Source organism: Calidris pugnax, unplaced genomic scaffold (genome assembly GCF_001431845.1).
Source record: "Calidris pugnax isolate Ruff unplaced genomic scaffold, ASM143184v1 scaffold18, whole genome shotgun sequence".
Lineage (NCBI taxonomy): Eukaryota > Metazoa > Chordata > Aves > Charadriiformes > Scolopacidae > Calidris > Calidris pugnax.
Window position 1 is genome coordinate 2709776 of NW_015090812.1, and position 14592 is coordinate 2724367.

The following is a 14592-nucleotide window of genomic DNA, read 5'->3' on the forward strand; positions in this document are numbered from 1 at the left end:
TATTTAAAGGGAAATATTTAGCAATGTTACTGTTCATAGCAGCATCATAAATAAGTTGCTCAAACTTTCCAGGGAAATATCTGACCTTGAGATCAAAGGTTTAAGAGGTAACTGGAAGAATGTATTGCGTACAGGTTGTGTACTCATTAAGGTCCTCTGTGTCCGGTCATTTCAATGAAACTACTGAAGGAAAATTCTACCACCTCCTATCAGCACACGTGACAGTGACTGTTTTGAGACCATATGTTACAGCTGATGACTTCTGTGAGGTGGAGTGCAGAGATCATTGAGACAAAGAGTCCTGTTGATTCCTGTTGACTGGGAAGAGCAAAATTTAAACTACGCTGGTCTTTGAGCCTTGGTGAGAAGAGGATGTGAAATGGAGCTTGGAAGGTGAATCAACTTGATGAGCTCCTGCACTTGGGAATTGATGGAGAGCTTCTGAAGAAGAAGGAATGCTCTACGTGTAGTCACAGCACTTGGGCAAATTCAGATGCCTTGACTTCTGTATTTGTTTTGCGGTTCTGGTGCTACCAAACTACTCTGTGGTGATTCAAATGTGACTTATTAATGAGTTTTTGTAGCAAGTGGTATGTCATTAGCATGAATGCAGTCAATATATCTTCTGCCACATAATACTGGTACAGACTGTTGACTTCAATTTTCAGGAGCACATAGAAGTACCTCCATCTCTATCTTTCATATTCATGAAAATTATGGTAGTGTTAATGGCTATACATGTATGAAGCATTCTGCTTAGGTAAAGGAGTTTGGGATGTGGTGTTGGAATTTAGGATGAGGAAGATGTATGAATAAAAGTAGTATTACGCTTCTTGGGTCCTCCCTGGAGAATTCAAAGACATGCAAATACCAAGTCAATGAGTGGAAATGTCATCCAAAACCATATGAAATACAAGGACTATGATGTAAGTATTGTTCACTTTAAGGTATCTGAGTTACAAGGAAAGCTTGTAGTTCATGGAATTATATCTATGAGCCTTTTAATATACCCGGGTTGCTCTTTATCGCCTACAGAGCACTGCAGAATTTGTTTCCCTGGAGGTGTCAGAAGTAAGGCTAGAAAAATCCTACCAGATCTTTGATAATCCCTCACACGCATGGTAATACTCCAGAATTGTACTATCGTTGTATAGTTTACACTTAAATCCTTTCATGTCTCTGTTTCCACCCTTGGAAAAATCCTTTAGTGTTCTAGGGAGCAAGGGACTGTGTACTTGAAATACTTTGGTCGTGTCTCCAGTTTAGACTCACCTGCTTTGACTGATTTATTGTGGTTTGGGTTTGGTTTTTTTGGACAGTAAGACTGAAAAACACATTTCTCCCATTATAGTTAATAGATTCAGGAAGCAATTTGCAGATCGGGAAACAATGGATCTCATATAATAAAAGCACTGCCTAGGTAATTCATAAGGAAGATAAACTTGTATTGTTAAGCTTGCACATTTTACTCTTATTTGTAGGCCATATATTGCTCTCCTGTGCTTTCCACCATTAAGCAGTAATGTTATTGCATTAGTAAAAAAGCACTGTTACTTTGACTAGCTTTCAAAAACACACACAAAATCAAATAATGCGTTTTACTGAATTATGAAGAACTGTGTTATTTGTTTATCACCGCTTACTTAGTTATTGCTCTCGGTGCTCCATGTTACAATTTAATCACTGCTCTGCATCTCTCGAGTTCATGCAGGCTGGTGTGAAGCAGTGAAGGGACAAAGCAAGATGACTGGCAGTTAAGTGTTTCAATCAGTCAAGAAACTGATTTATTTCTTTCAGGAGGAGTGTAAAGGAAATGAGAATGGCTGTTTTTCGTAACCGATGCACTGAATAGTCATCAGTTAAACAGTGGAGGTCATACATACGAGTGGAAATGGTTCTTGAGAAAGGAGAGAAAAAAAAAAAAATCCAAAGCAACCACCCCACGCTAGAATGTGTCTTCTCATCCACAGTGCACCCAGTCTTTGTGAAGCTAGTGATGTTCAGTGTGTCCTGTAAAGGCAGCACAAAGAATGAGTCTGGAACCCTTTCATTTCCAGGGTTTTCATCTCAAAATAAGTTATAGGAGGAATTAAACCAGAGGGTGTTAGAAATTCTTTGTGGTCTATCTAGTTAGTTAAGAAACTTTGAAGCTGTATATACTGTGTTCAGGTTGATTTACGTGTTGATATTGCAGAATGTTTTAACTTAAATTTATGTTTAATGATTTTGCAGAATGCCACTTGGCTATCAAATAAATCCTGTCTGTTTGGAATGGGGCAGGTGGTATGAATATCTGTGAAAATGGACCCTTATGGAGTACAAACTATAACTCAACTAAGAGCAAAAACAGGAGCAAAAACATTGGTGGAATTTTATATTTCTGCTGTAAAAATAGTTATAGGTATGCCTGAGATAGAACAGATACATTAAAGATTTGATTGCCCACTTTGATGTAGTAGAAATAATGTAATTTTATATTTCTCTCCCCCCCCAGCTGAACTTTGTCCATTTAGTAAAAATATTTTTTTTCCTCACCTTGAATTGCTGTTTTTAATATGAAAAAAAAAATACCCTATAGCAAACCTGACAGCATTAAATGCTATTTATAAGATACAGAAAATTAAACTAAAGTTTTTTGCTAATGGTGTATGATCATTTCTTTTGCCCAATACTATGTTCCATCTGAACTCATACAGATATAAAATCCAGAGGAAACAAGCACAGATAGTGCTGAAGGAAATTAGGTCTTTCTAAGACTTTAAACCTCCAGAGCCCACTGAAAATCTGTGCTCAACAATCATTGCTTTTACAGCCAGAATGATACCTTACCTATCAAGAGATTGCCTTAGTGGGATATTCCCTAGAAAGTCCGCTGTAGCCTAGCCTACATTTCATATTCTTTTTCTAACCTAAATCCTGAGGATTTCAAATAGTTTCATAAAATGTATGCACTGAATTTGATGAAAACGTGGCTACATAAAAAAAAAAAATAGAACTACTTTAAGAGAGACTTTCAATGCTGACAATAGAGGAACTTTCCACTGTCTTATGGAAAACTGCTGGGCTGAAACTGACTACAGAGAGAGAAAAGGTGACTTGGCTCTTGGTCAGAGGAGCGTTCTCTCGGGAGGTGAAGGTATCTGCGGTGTGAAATGATAGAACCAGCTCTTACTATGGCAGTGTCTGGGTGGCAAAAGGGAAGCCCCACTTTTTAATGACACTGATTTCTGGATGCTTTATGCACGTTACATGTGCTGCGTACAGATGAATTGGTATTTCTTTTGATGGCACCCATTAGGACAGAGATTTTGAGGCCCATTTTGTCTCTTTCTCAGGGAACGTGCAAGATGTGGTGATGGATGTGTGATCGTGATAGTTCTGGAATGATGAAGGAGAAGAGAAAGTGGCTGTGGGCAGGAAACAGAGCTACTTCAGCGTTTCTTTACCCTCCTGCCTTTTTTTTCTGAGCTAACAGCCCATTCAGTCTGAATACAATCTATTCTTAATGTGTTGAAGTGCATTATTTAGCCCACTAGCGCAAGCCAACTTGTTAACCCCGGAGATAAAATTGCAAGCTTGATTTAATAGAGCTTTGTTAATCTAGAATTTCATTTATATCTTCTCTTAGATCTGTCCACTGTCGGGCTCTTTGTATTTAATAAGTGTGATTTTGACAAAGAGGACACAAATATACAGTAATAGCAGTTATTTAGTGGCTCCTCAAATGTCTGGGAGAAAGCTGTCGAGGAGACTCTTGTCTTGTAGGAAGCGGTTGGAACTTGCCATTAAGCCCTGTAGTGCCTGTGTTCGCACCACATCGATCCTTTAGGAGTGAGAGACTGAAGAAGCAGATCTCTATTATGTTCCTTGGCTGTGAGTAATTACTGAGAAATACAGAAAAAGAATACTGGAGTGTTTTATTCATAATCCACTTAGTGGCTGCATTCCTTACCTTCTGCATGTGGTGAATACCATTTGCTGGAAGGCCCAGTTGAATACACAACCGACCCGCTGGCTGAAAAGATGTGCAGGGGTTAAAAATACTGAGAGGTATGTATATCAAGATCTAAATAGTCCCCTGGAAGATTATGGATAAGGATTATGTAGAAGAGAGAATTTTGCAGGTCTGGAATGTGTTTTTCCTGCAGTATCTATTTCCATTTTCTGTGAAATGACTTTCAATTTTTAGGTTATTTCACATTTTGTTATAATCTCTCGGATGGAAAGCAGATTTGAGACTTACAGTCCGAAGACAGGTTGCAAAGGTTCTCGATGATGTCTGGAATATTTGCAAAGTTTTAGCAGCTGATATGATGCAGAAGAGTGTATAAAACAAATAACAGCGTTTATTGTCTATATTGCCATCCCATTCCCCAAACTGTAAAGATGGATTTGGGGCCCTCCTTCCCTTCAGTTTCCTATAGTGGTGCCAGGCACTGCATAAAACAGGGGGGAAAAAAAACCCAAATCTGTCTCTGAAAAATGCTCAGTAGTAGGGATGGTAGCTGTTTTCAGTTGAGGAAATAACCAGAATGATGGGACTCTGGTTATCAGGTAATTAGTGGTGTCAGTACTCGGATACCAACAGCCCTTTCTTTCTCTTTAATTAAATCGCACTGTAAAAGATATATTTTTAACTACAAAGAATTGGCCTTGGAAAAATGTGTGGCACTGCTTTAGGAAGGCAGCCTGGAAACCCTTCCATGAAGATGCTTGTTTGGCGGGAAGGTGTGGTGATGTAGGTAGAGAGGCTCAGAAATGGGATGAGGACAAGTTATTAGTGGTTTAAGAATATTACATGTGATAAAAATGATAATCTCTGTATTCATCCTTTACATCAAGGAGAGACATGGTGAAAGAGGCCACTAAAATGTTTTTTGCAATAGTGTTTTGGTTGGATTGTGAGTAGAGCAAGACTGAGATTTGCAGACGAGGTGTAGTGATAGGCTCGTGAGACAATAGCTCACACAGGCTGTGTAGCTTTAAAACTAATTTGTGGACCAAGATGTTCATAACACTGTACTGAGCCTCCCTAAAGAGTGAGGGGAAAAAAGTTTTCTTAGCTGCTATGACCTCTTAGCTTTCCTGTTTTCTTCTGCATTCAGTAGACCTTTCCAGGTTGAATTTTGCATGATCTGTTGTAAGCTCTGCCTACTGAGCAAAGTAACCATCTCGCCTAACTTCAGTAAGATTTTCCATGGGCAAGAAGTTTTTCTGTAACAGGTTTTTTGTAGGATCAGGCTTCTGTTTGTGGGATTTGTTTGTGTATTTCTTAATGGAAAAGGAAAAAAGTTCTGTATTACCTGTAAAATGTCGAGCCTTTAAAGCTTTCTGCTTGCTAACAGTTTTCCAGTTTGTAATTGTTTTCCCATAAACATCTAATCTTTCCTAAATTATTCTGTCTCCTCAGAGCAATCCTTGGTTAATGGTGAGGACAGATTTGTCCCATTAGCTGTATATTGTCTTGAAGCTGAGATTTGTGCTAAGGAAAATAGGGCTGTGATGTAAGGACAAAAGGGGGTCTTGCCCATATTGCCATGTTTGTCCATAATTTATGTGTTTGTTTCTTGTTAGTTTCAAAGGATTTCTTTCTAGTCAGGAGTTAAATGGACCCATTCAGTGTTTACATTTATGCAAATTATCATTGTGTCACTGGGGTTGCCACATTAAAAAAAGAAGTGCTAGATATTTTACATGCCTTTGAGTATTAAAGTGATTACAATTACCTACATAAAAGGAGTTGCTTTATTAATTAATTAACTTAGAGAAAAAAGGCTAGTGACCCTCTGAAGGAATATCAATAACTGAAACATTAATTATGCAAATAAGAACTGTCTTTACTGTTCATTACTCATAGTTTAACATGAAAATTGCCTTTAAAAATAATGCTTCATTCATATATTTCAATAAATGTCTAATCTGCGTGGGCTGTCACTTGGATCTAGATTTTGAGACAAAGCCTCTGCGGGGACATTGATACAGAGAGACCACACGTTCCCTGTGGCACTTGCTCCATGTTGCCAGTGCCCAGCTGCTGGGCTAGGACTTCTTGGAAGGCTTTGGAGGGCAGCAATCCCCTCTGTGAATGAGTTAATGCAAAATTTGAGTTCTGAGAGACAGAACATTTCATAGGTGAGGAAGGGGGTGGAAGAAGCAGACAAATATTTGAGGAGCTTTTGTGACTTACCCATGGTTTCAAAAGAGAGGCTGTAGCAGAGCTACAGGACCAGCCTGGCTCCATGTCCTTCTTGAGGCTGTTGAGTTGTGGGGTTGACGTTTTCTTCGGTGAGTCAGTAGAGGTGGTACCAAGGCAAATAAATACCGTGAGGAAAGCAAAGTTAGACCAAGTGTTTAGTTATTGTGAACTTGGGCACTCAGTCAACTTACTGGTCCTTTTTACCTTTCAGAAATGTGAGGCTGTGCCACCTCTCTGGTGCTGCAGGAGATCTCATGCAGATTGTGAGAATATTGTCCTTGTAAAGAGCTCTGCCTTTTTATCTTCTGAAGTTTCAAAGAGTGCGTTAGCAAATTCTGATGAAGGATTCGGGAGGAGAATTATTCCTTTTGAAATCCCTAAAGACAAGAGTCAAAGATTTCCAGGGCTACTTTTGGCTCAGGTGTCTATAATTATTCCTACTACAGGAGAAACAAGAGGAGCTGTGTTTTCTTTTTTGTCAGCTGAAAGGCTGTGGTGCAAATAATCTTGGTTTTGTTTTGAGTATGAAGACAAAAAGTAGTAGCTATGCAGTCCCAGAAAATCTTTTACTCTCCACTCCCTGAAGATTCAAATGTACCCGCTTTTAAATGCGAAACCTTAAGATTTCCCTTTTTTAATGCCCTGGAACTTGCTATGCCAATAGCAGAAAGGGCTGATGAAGAAATATGTTTCTCCCCCCTCCCTTCCCTTGTAGCGTGATGAATTGTGGAAGTCCTGATTGAAAATTCTAATCACAGGCTTGCAGTCCTTCAGATCACAACCCTTGACAGTTGATTCACTTCTTTTCATGCCTGCTGCCTCCTCCGGCTTCTGGTGCCTCTTATGCATGAGTCTATCATTAGCACACAAAGCATGATGGATTGGTTGGGGTACCTCTGTCCTTAGAACCTGGGAAATGCTTCTTTTTCAGAATCAAAGAACCTGTGTGTGACATCGTCATGAATGAGAGAAGAAAGTAATACAGTATTGGATGTGCCTGTTTGCTGCCACTGTTTAGAGGGAAAATGATGCGTTATGGGGAATGTAAGTATATGGCCGGTTTGTTTGGGTGTTTTACTCCTCTCTGGGAAACGATGCAGAAAATCATGGATCTAAAACTGCATTTGCTGAGTCTGGCATGGAAGTTGTAATACTTTTTGGAAATCTGAACTGTAAACACTTCCAAAAGTTTACTTAAAGACCGGCCTGTTTATGAAATCTAATAAATTTCAGTGTGATGATCTGATGACCAAAATGATTAGGAATAATTGGGTTTGGTACTGACTGTGGACTCATTTGCTTTTGTGGATTCTCTTCTATAGACCTTTGTCTCAGGAAACTTTTGCAAATCTTTGCAACTGCAAATGCAGATGTTACACTTGCAAATGCTTTTATTCATCTGTGTGACTTGGCATTTAATGTTTCAGTGAACAAGACAGTTAAGTTTTGGCTCCAGTGAAAGATTGATAGGAACAATTTTCAAACGTGGTATCAAAACAAAGTGAAAATATGTCACGTTCAAATACAGAGCTCTGATGCGTCGTGTGGTCTTGTAATAAATGAAATGGCACTACAAACCTGACAGATTTGCAAGAAAATGTTTTTAAATTTATGATGATTAATTTTCAAGATGAACTGCAATAAAAAAAAGTGTTAGTAGATACTTAAAGAAGGTAAAGGGAAGCAGCTTTCTGAAATGAAAACAAGCAGGTAATGATAAGGCTGCCTTCACTTTTATATCACGCTTTTCAAAATTTGTGCAGTAAGTAAATTGATATTCTGGCTGCTGCAGCTGACAATGACAGCTACTCATGCAAGTGTAACATCTCGTGGAAATTCCACTTCTTGGATTTGGACTATTTCTTTGTACTGGTTGTGTCAGAAATAGCAGTAACACAAAGCAGAACTGAAAGACTTTTTTACCTGGATTGGTGACTCTTTCTGAGCCATCAAAATAAACCAGCACTGAACCTAGTGAGAAAACAGAAGTAGCTGTGTAGTTCTTTGAAAGAAACCCAAACTTTTCTGAATCTCAACATGTTTGTGCTTCTTGAGCATTTGTTACTTGAAGATTTACTTTGTTTTGCATTAGGACAGTAAAATGCAAAGAATGTTGTCAGGTAAGATATATAACTGGATTTATTTAAGCATTGTTGGGTAGTGTTGGGCTAAAAACATGCCTTGATACCATTTATACTTAGCAAGAAGTCAGCCATACATGCCAAGTGCTTAAGTTTTATTTGTATTGATTTAGGTTTATTTTTACCGGTAGGGTTCCTTGCTTCACTTCTTCCCATTTCATTGTGTTTGCACAGATGCCTTGGCAATTGACAGGTGCAGAATAGCTTTATGCACCCATTAGTACAATGTAGTTGCTGGCAAACATGATTTAATGATGTGAATGAAGGAGTTACACACTGGGACGGATCCTGGATCCCGTGTAAATGGGCAAAGCTCTGTTGCACCAGCGTAGCTGCTTTGCAGTTGTTTGTTCCATGCTGTTACAGATCAGAAACTACATTAAACCGGGTGAGGATTTGCATGTTAACTCTTTCTTTGGTAGCATTTGGTTTAACCAGCACTTGCTTTTTGAGTTACAAATTGCCAGTTGAAGACTGTCTTGAGTAGAGTAGTAGGCTTTTTATATGTATATACACACACAGATACAGACCATCTAGTCAATGTATAAAGTAATATATTGAAATAGTGACATTATTTGAGTGTGTGTTTAGCAGTTTTTCCCTCTTCGCTGTATCTATTGCCTCTTGTAGTATCAACTACTGCCAAATGCGAAAGGTAAGATGGTGTGTTTCCCTAGCAGTTAGCCTTACTTATCCTTTATTTCAATAAACTGTATTGCCGTGAAAACTGATAGAACTTTTGCTCATGTCAGTTAGTCTTCTCTTTTAGTCAAAATTGTAAAATGGATTTATGGAGATGCGTTGAACTGGTGTTTTGGATATTTCTTTTAAAACTAAGCACTGAGATATGTATTTATGCATCTAATTAAATGAAATATACTGCTGGGTTTTGCTGGGACCTGATTGTGTTCAATGTTTCGGGTATCCTTCTAGCAACTGAGGCTGCATTTCCATGAGCAGCTCATCGCTGTCGAGAGGGCAAGTCTTACTCCTCTCCTACATATGCCAAGCTGTTGTTTGTCGGGTCTCTCGTGTTTAGCAGCTGAGAAGTCAGTTCTGTGAGAAGATATGAGAAACTTCTTAAAAGAGGTGGTTAGGAAAGAAATGGGATGGATTTGGACTGAAGCGTGAGAAAGAAAGGAATAAGGTTTTATGGTCTGTTTGGACAGAGACCTGGCTTTGTCTTAAGCCAGAAGCAAGCTTTCAGGTTGGACTTTGTGGGGGGAAAAAGCTTCAGAAATGATATAAGCTGAACTTTCTCAGAAAAGGAGTTTGAAAGGAAAAAAAGAAATAAATCAGAAGTATCATTGTGTTATTTTGAAACAGCTTAAATGCATTTAAAAGGAGACGTTGGAGTTATCATTAGCACTATAAACTTTTAGATGAGAATGTTTTGTGTTGGGAAGAAGTTAGGTGGGAAACCCCCAAAATTGTCTGCCAACTGTTAATTTCAGGCATTTTAAGGATATATCAGCCCTGCAGCACCTTCTCATATCTTACCTTCCTCATCTTCAGCAGTGCTCTCCCTTCTCTGTTAAAGAAACGCACTTGATAGTCCTAGAATTTTCCCTGGTGCGACAGTAAAATGCAAAGAATGTTGTCAGGTAAGATATATAACTGGATTTATTTAAGCATTGTTGGGTAGTGTTGGGCTAAAAACATGCCTTGATACCATTTATACTTAGCAAGAAGTCAGCCATACATGCCAAGTGCTTAAGTTTTATTTGTATTGATTTAGGTTTATTTTTACCGGTAGGGTTCCTTGCTTCACTTCTTCCCATTTCATTGTGTTTGCACAGATGCCTTGGCAATTGACAGGTGCAGAATAGCTTTATGCACCCATTAGTACAATGTAGTTGCTGGCAAACATGATTTAATGATGTGAATGAAGGAGTTACACACTGGGACGGATCCTGGATCCCGTGTAAATGGGCAAAGCTCTGTTGCACCAGCGTAGCTGCTTTGCAGTTGTTTGTTCCATGCTGTTACAGATCAGAAACCACATTAAACCGGGTGAGGATTTGCATGTTAACTCTTTCTTTGGTAGCATTTGGTTTAACCAGCACTTGCCTTTTGAGTTACAAATTGCCAGTTGAAGACTGTCTTGAGTAGTAAGCTTTTTATATGTATATACACACACAGATACAGACCATCTAGTCAATGTATAAAATAATATATTGAAACAGTGACATTATTTGAGTGTGTGTTTAGCAGTTTTTCCCTCTTCGCTGTATCTATTGCCTCTTGTAGTATCAACTACTGCCAAATGCGAAAGGTAAGATGGTGTGTTTCCCTAGCAGTTAGCCTTACTTATCCTTTATTTCAATAAACTGTATTGCCGTGAAAACTGATAGAACTTTTGCTCATGTCAGTTAGTCTTCTCTTTTAGTCAAAATTGTAAAATGGATTTATGGAGATGCGTTGAACTGGTGTTTTGGATATTTCTTTTAAAACTAAGCACTGAGATATGTATTTATGCATCTAATTAAATGAAATATACTGCTGGGTTTTGCTGGGACCTGATTGTGTTCAATGTTTCGGGTATCCTTCTAGCAACTGAGGCTGCATTTCCATGAGCAGCTCATCGCTGTCGAGAGGGCAAGTCTTACTCCTCTCCTACATATGCCAAGCTGTTGTTTGTCGGGTCTCTCATGTTTAGCAGCTGAGAAGACAGTTCTGTGAGAAGATATGAGAAACTTCTTAAAAGAGGTGCTTAGGAAAGAAATGGGATGGATTTGGACTGAAGCGTGAGAAAGAAAGGAATAAGGTTTTATGGTCTGTTTGGACAGAGACCTGGCTTTGTCTTAAGCCAGAAGCAAGCTTTCAGGTTGGACTTTGTGGGGGGAAAAAGCTTCAGAAATGATATAAGCTGAACTTTCTCAGAAAAGGAGTTTGAAAGGAAAAAAAGAAATAAATCAGAAGTATCATTGTGTTATTTTGAAACAGCTTAAATGCATTTAAAAGGAGACGTTGGAGTTATCATTAGCACTATAAACTTTTAGATGAGAATGTTTTGTGTTGGGAAGAAGTTAGGTGGGAAACCCCCAAAATTGTCTGCCAACTGTTAATTTCAGGCATTTTAAGGATATATCAGCCCTGCAGCACCTTCTCATATCTTACCTTCCTCATCTTCAGCAGTGCTCTCCCTTCTCTGTTAAAGAAACGCACTTGATAGTCCTAGAATTTTCCCTGGTGCCCTTGGGGCAGTGGGTGTGCAGCTCTATAGATTAGAATTTAAGTTCACTTGGTACACAGTAGGAAAGAAAAATTCTAGAAGCCATTTTGGTGAGAAATAATTTTGAGCTGGGGTTGCTGGCTGAAGAGAGATCTGAATGCACTTGTCTGTTTATATTATGTTTTTTTCAGCAGAGATCCTTGCTGATCCCTACCAGGTTCCTATCTTACTGTGCACAGAGAAAAGAAAAAATCAAGGCCCATTTTAAGAGCTTAAGGATCCAAATATAAAATTAGTATAATAAACTAGTGAAGAAAAAAAAATAAATACTGAAACAGATGAAATAGAAAAAAAAAAAACCAAAAAAACAACAAACTGAAACATCTGAAACAATAAGTGCACAGTATGTTGTGCTTGCTGTCTTTAGTGTAGTTCATAATGGCTTTCAAATGCAAACAAGTTGCTTTGGTCCTCAGTCCTTAACATCAGGAATCGTTTCTATCCACTAATATCCCCAAAGAATAACTTCAGATCATGCTGGAACTGCATGTTCTTTTCCTCCAACTAATGCCAATATCTGTGCTGGGGAAAATTAATAAATCTGTCTCTGCATTTGCTTGCAGCTGTGTGTTTTATCAGTAGCCATAAAAGGGGAATGCCTGGGTTTTGTGCTTGTTTAGAGTGCATCTCGCTTTTCAGAGGGAATCAATATTTTTCGGAGGAGTATCTTGTATTAGCACATGTATATGTTCATGTGTTCAGTACAGATCAGCATTAATTAGTTTCTCAGAAAACATATAGATTTCCAACATCACTTAAATGTATAGGCTATCCAGTTGTTACTGCTTACTATTTGTAAAACATTATACAATCATCCCATGTGGGCTTGTTTATACTGGGGCCATTTTCCATTCCCACTGAATGCTTTGTCTCTGCTCTGGAATTGCCAGTATTCCATTGATGATTCACCAAAACCTGAATTTTTCACAATCTTAGTTTGTTTTAGAAATGAGAATACTCTGGAAGCTTTTCATGATAATGACTGATCAGTTATACTGTGGCATTTACATTTGGATAGAATTCAAGGTTTCTTGAGCATAAATATTCACACACATATGATGTCTTATGTGAATGTGGTGTTGAAGGATTCTGATGTCTGTTAGCACCTGACATGGAGTGACCAGAAAAGTGTATTCATTACTTTCAATTACAATTGATTGTATCTCTTTTGCAGATTCTGGCAAGTTTAGCTATCAAATAACTTGTAGCTATTTACCATCTGAGCTGATAAAGCTGTACAAGTTTTGGAAGTTAATTGAGAGAACATTTGAGTTGTGCTTGCCACCAAAGAGTTCTGTACACAGCCGGCTGGATTATAGTCTAAGGGTGTAAAGCCTCAGGATTGTTTGTCCTAAGGATTTATATTGTCTGTAGTTACATGGAATATCTAGTGGTCTAAAGGCATTAGCAAAGTAGGGTTTTTAAAAATAATTTTTTTCTCTGTTCTGTATTTTGTATGTATTAACTTAGATTCTCTGATTTGTTTAAATCAATGAAATTTCATCGAAGCATTCTATTACATAAGCACCAGCAGAAAAGATGTCATAAAATGAATATAAAGACTTATCTAAATTACTCTTTATTACCACGTAGAGCTGTAGTTCTGGCCTCTGTGGCTGTACCAAGGTTAACTTTAACCTGGGCAGCAGGAGCACTGCTGATGTCCCACCTGGGACCACTGAGGTTTGTGGGGGGAGCAGTGCCAGCTCCCCACAGCTCTCCGAGCCCTCTGGCCTTACCTTGGCTCATTCAGGGTCTGACTTGGGTATATTCACACAAGCCACATTCCTCATACCTAGGTTTATGTCTAGATGGGTCTTCTGCGGGGTCTTGTAGTGATCCTGTGTGTGAAGGTTGTCCTCTTGCCTCCAACTGCCCCCTGAGGAGGATGGGTTTGTGTTGGGTCTCATTGACTTGTCTGGAGTTTTGAATAATACTGGAATTGGCTTGAAGAAAGAGTTGCAAATTTGCTTAAGATATCCTGTAAATATGTTTCACTAAATAGACAATGTGGTTCCTGTTCTCAAATTTTAACAAATACAGATTTCCTGGTGTTCTTTGTTTGCAAATCTAATGTGAAAGAAGCTGCTTATTTACAAAATAAGGTGATATTAATGATCAATGTTATGCAAGTGTGTAGCTCCTTAGCACCCAATAGAGAATACTTGTAAAACGAGGTTGGCATTTCAGATGAGTATTCTGAATGCTATCAAGAAGTGCCTAAATTACATTCACCTCAGTGACTTAACATTTTGACATTTGCAGATGGGCCTTTGACTTTATAGTTTATGACCTTAATTTCCAGAGCTACGTCAAATCTGGAATCTACAGTTTGAAGATGGAGTCCATCTGTGTGAGAAAAAAAAATCATTATAATTTTATTTTTAATAGTTGACTATAAATGCTGTTTACAGCTGAAGATAGTGGTAATTCATATCACAGATGGGAACTATCGATATAGTTATTAGATTGGAGTTATTAGTCACTAGAGTATTAGAAATGATTTGAATTTAAGAATGATTATGAGTTGCAGTCCTCATGTAAAAACTTCTGAAGATAATGAAAAGACTCCCATTGAAGTTAGCTGACTCTGATCTCACAGTATGTTATTTCTTGTGATACTTAAGGCTGGGGTTGTTCAGCCTAGTGTGTATGAGCCGCATTGTAAGAATGGGGATTTAGGATTTGTGTAATATTCTAATACGTATTTTGACGAGATAAGCTAAGTTCTTAGTGGAGATTTTAATTTGTGTCTTAAATTGGAGAAATATTTTTCTTCTGAAGACTGAATGTAGAGTATTTAATCAGGCTTTGTATGTGTTGAACTTTCCTATTTGTCGATGGAGCAGGTCATACCCCCCTCTGTGGTCAGGGGAAAGTTTTTTGTGTAGTGAAACTTTTCATGTTAAGAAAGTAGAGAATGTAAACTCAGTGTATGTGCCTAGTAGTAATTGCTGGGAAAATGAGACTGGTCAAGAAAGCTAAATTTCCATCCTACTCTGCCATTGTTTGGTGTTAAT

General features: G+C 38.3%; 1 protein-coding gene across 10 annotated transcripts in view; it reads left to right on the top strand.

Annotated features, from left to right (window-relative positions):
• DAB1 (Dab, reelin signal transducer, homolog 1 (Drosophila)) overlaps positions 1 to 14592 on the top strand; it is a 544445-nt gene that overhangs the window by 386119 nt on the left and 143734 nt on the right. For 9 of the 10 annotated variants that reach the window (XM_014939420.1, XM_014939417.1, XM_014939424.1 and 6 more), the window contains exon 3: positions 7128 to 7240. The exons of the other annotated variant lie outside the window; for it this stretch is intronic. The gene's annotated coding sequence lies outside the window, so the exon portion shown is untranslated. The remainder of the gene's footprint in view (positions 1 to 7127; positions 7241 to 14592) is intronic. 10 annotated transcript variants of the gene reach the window in all.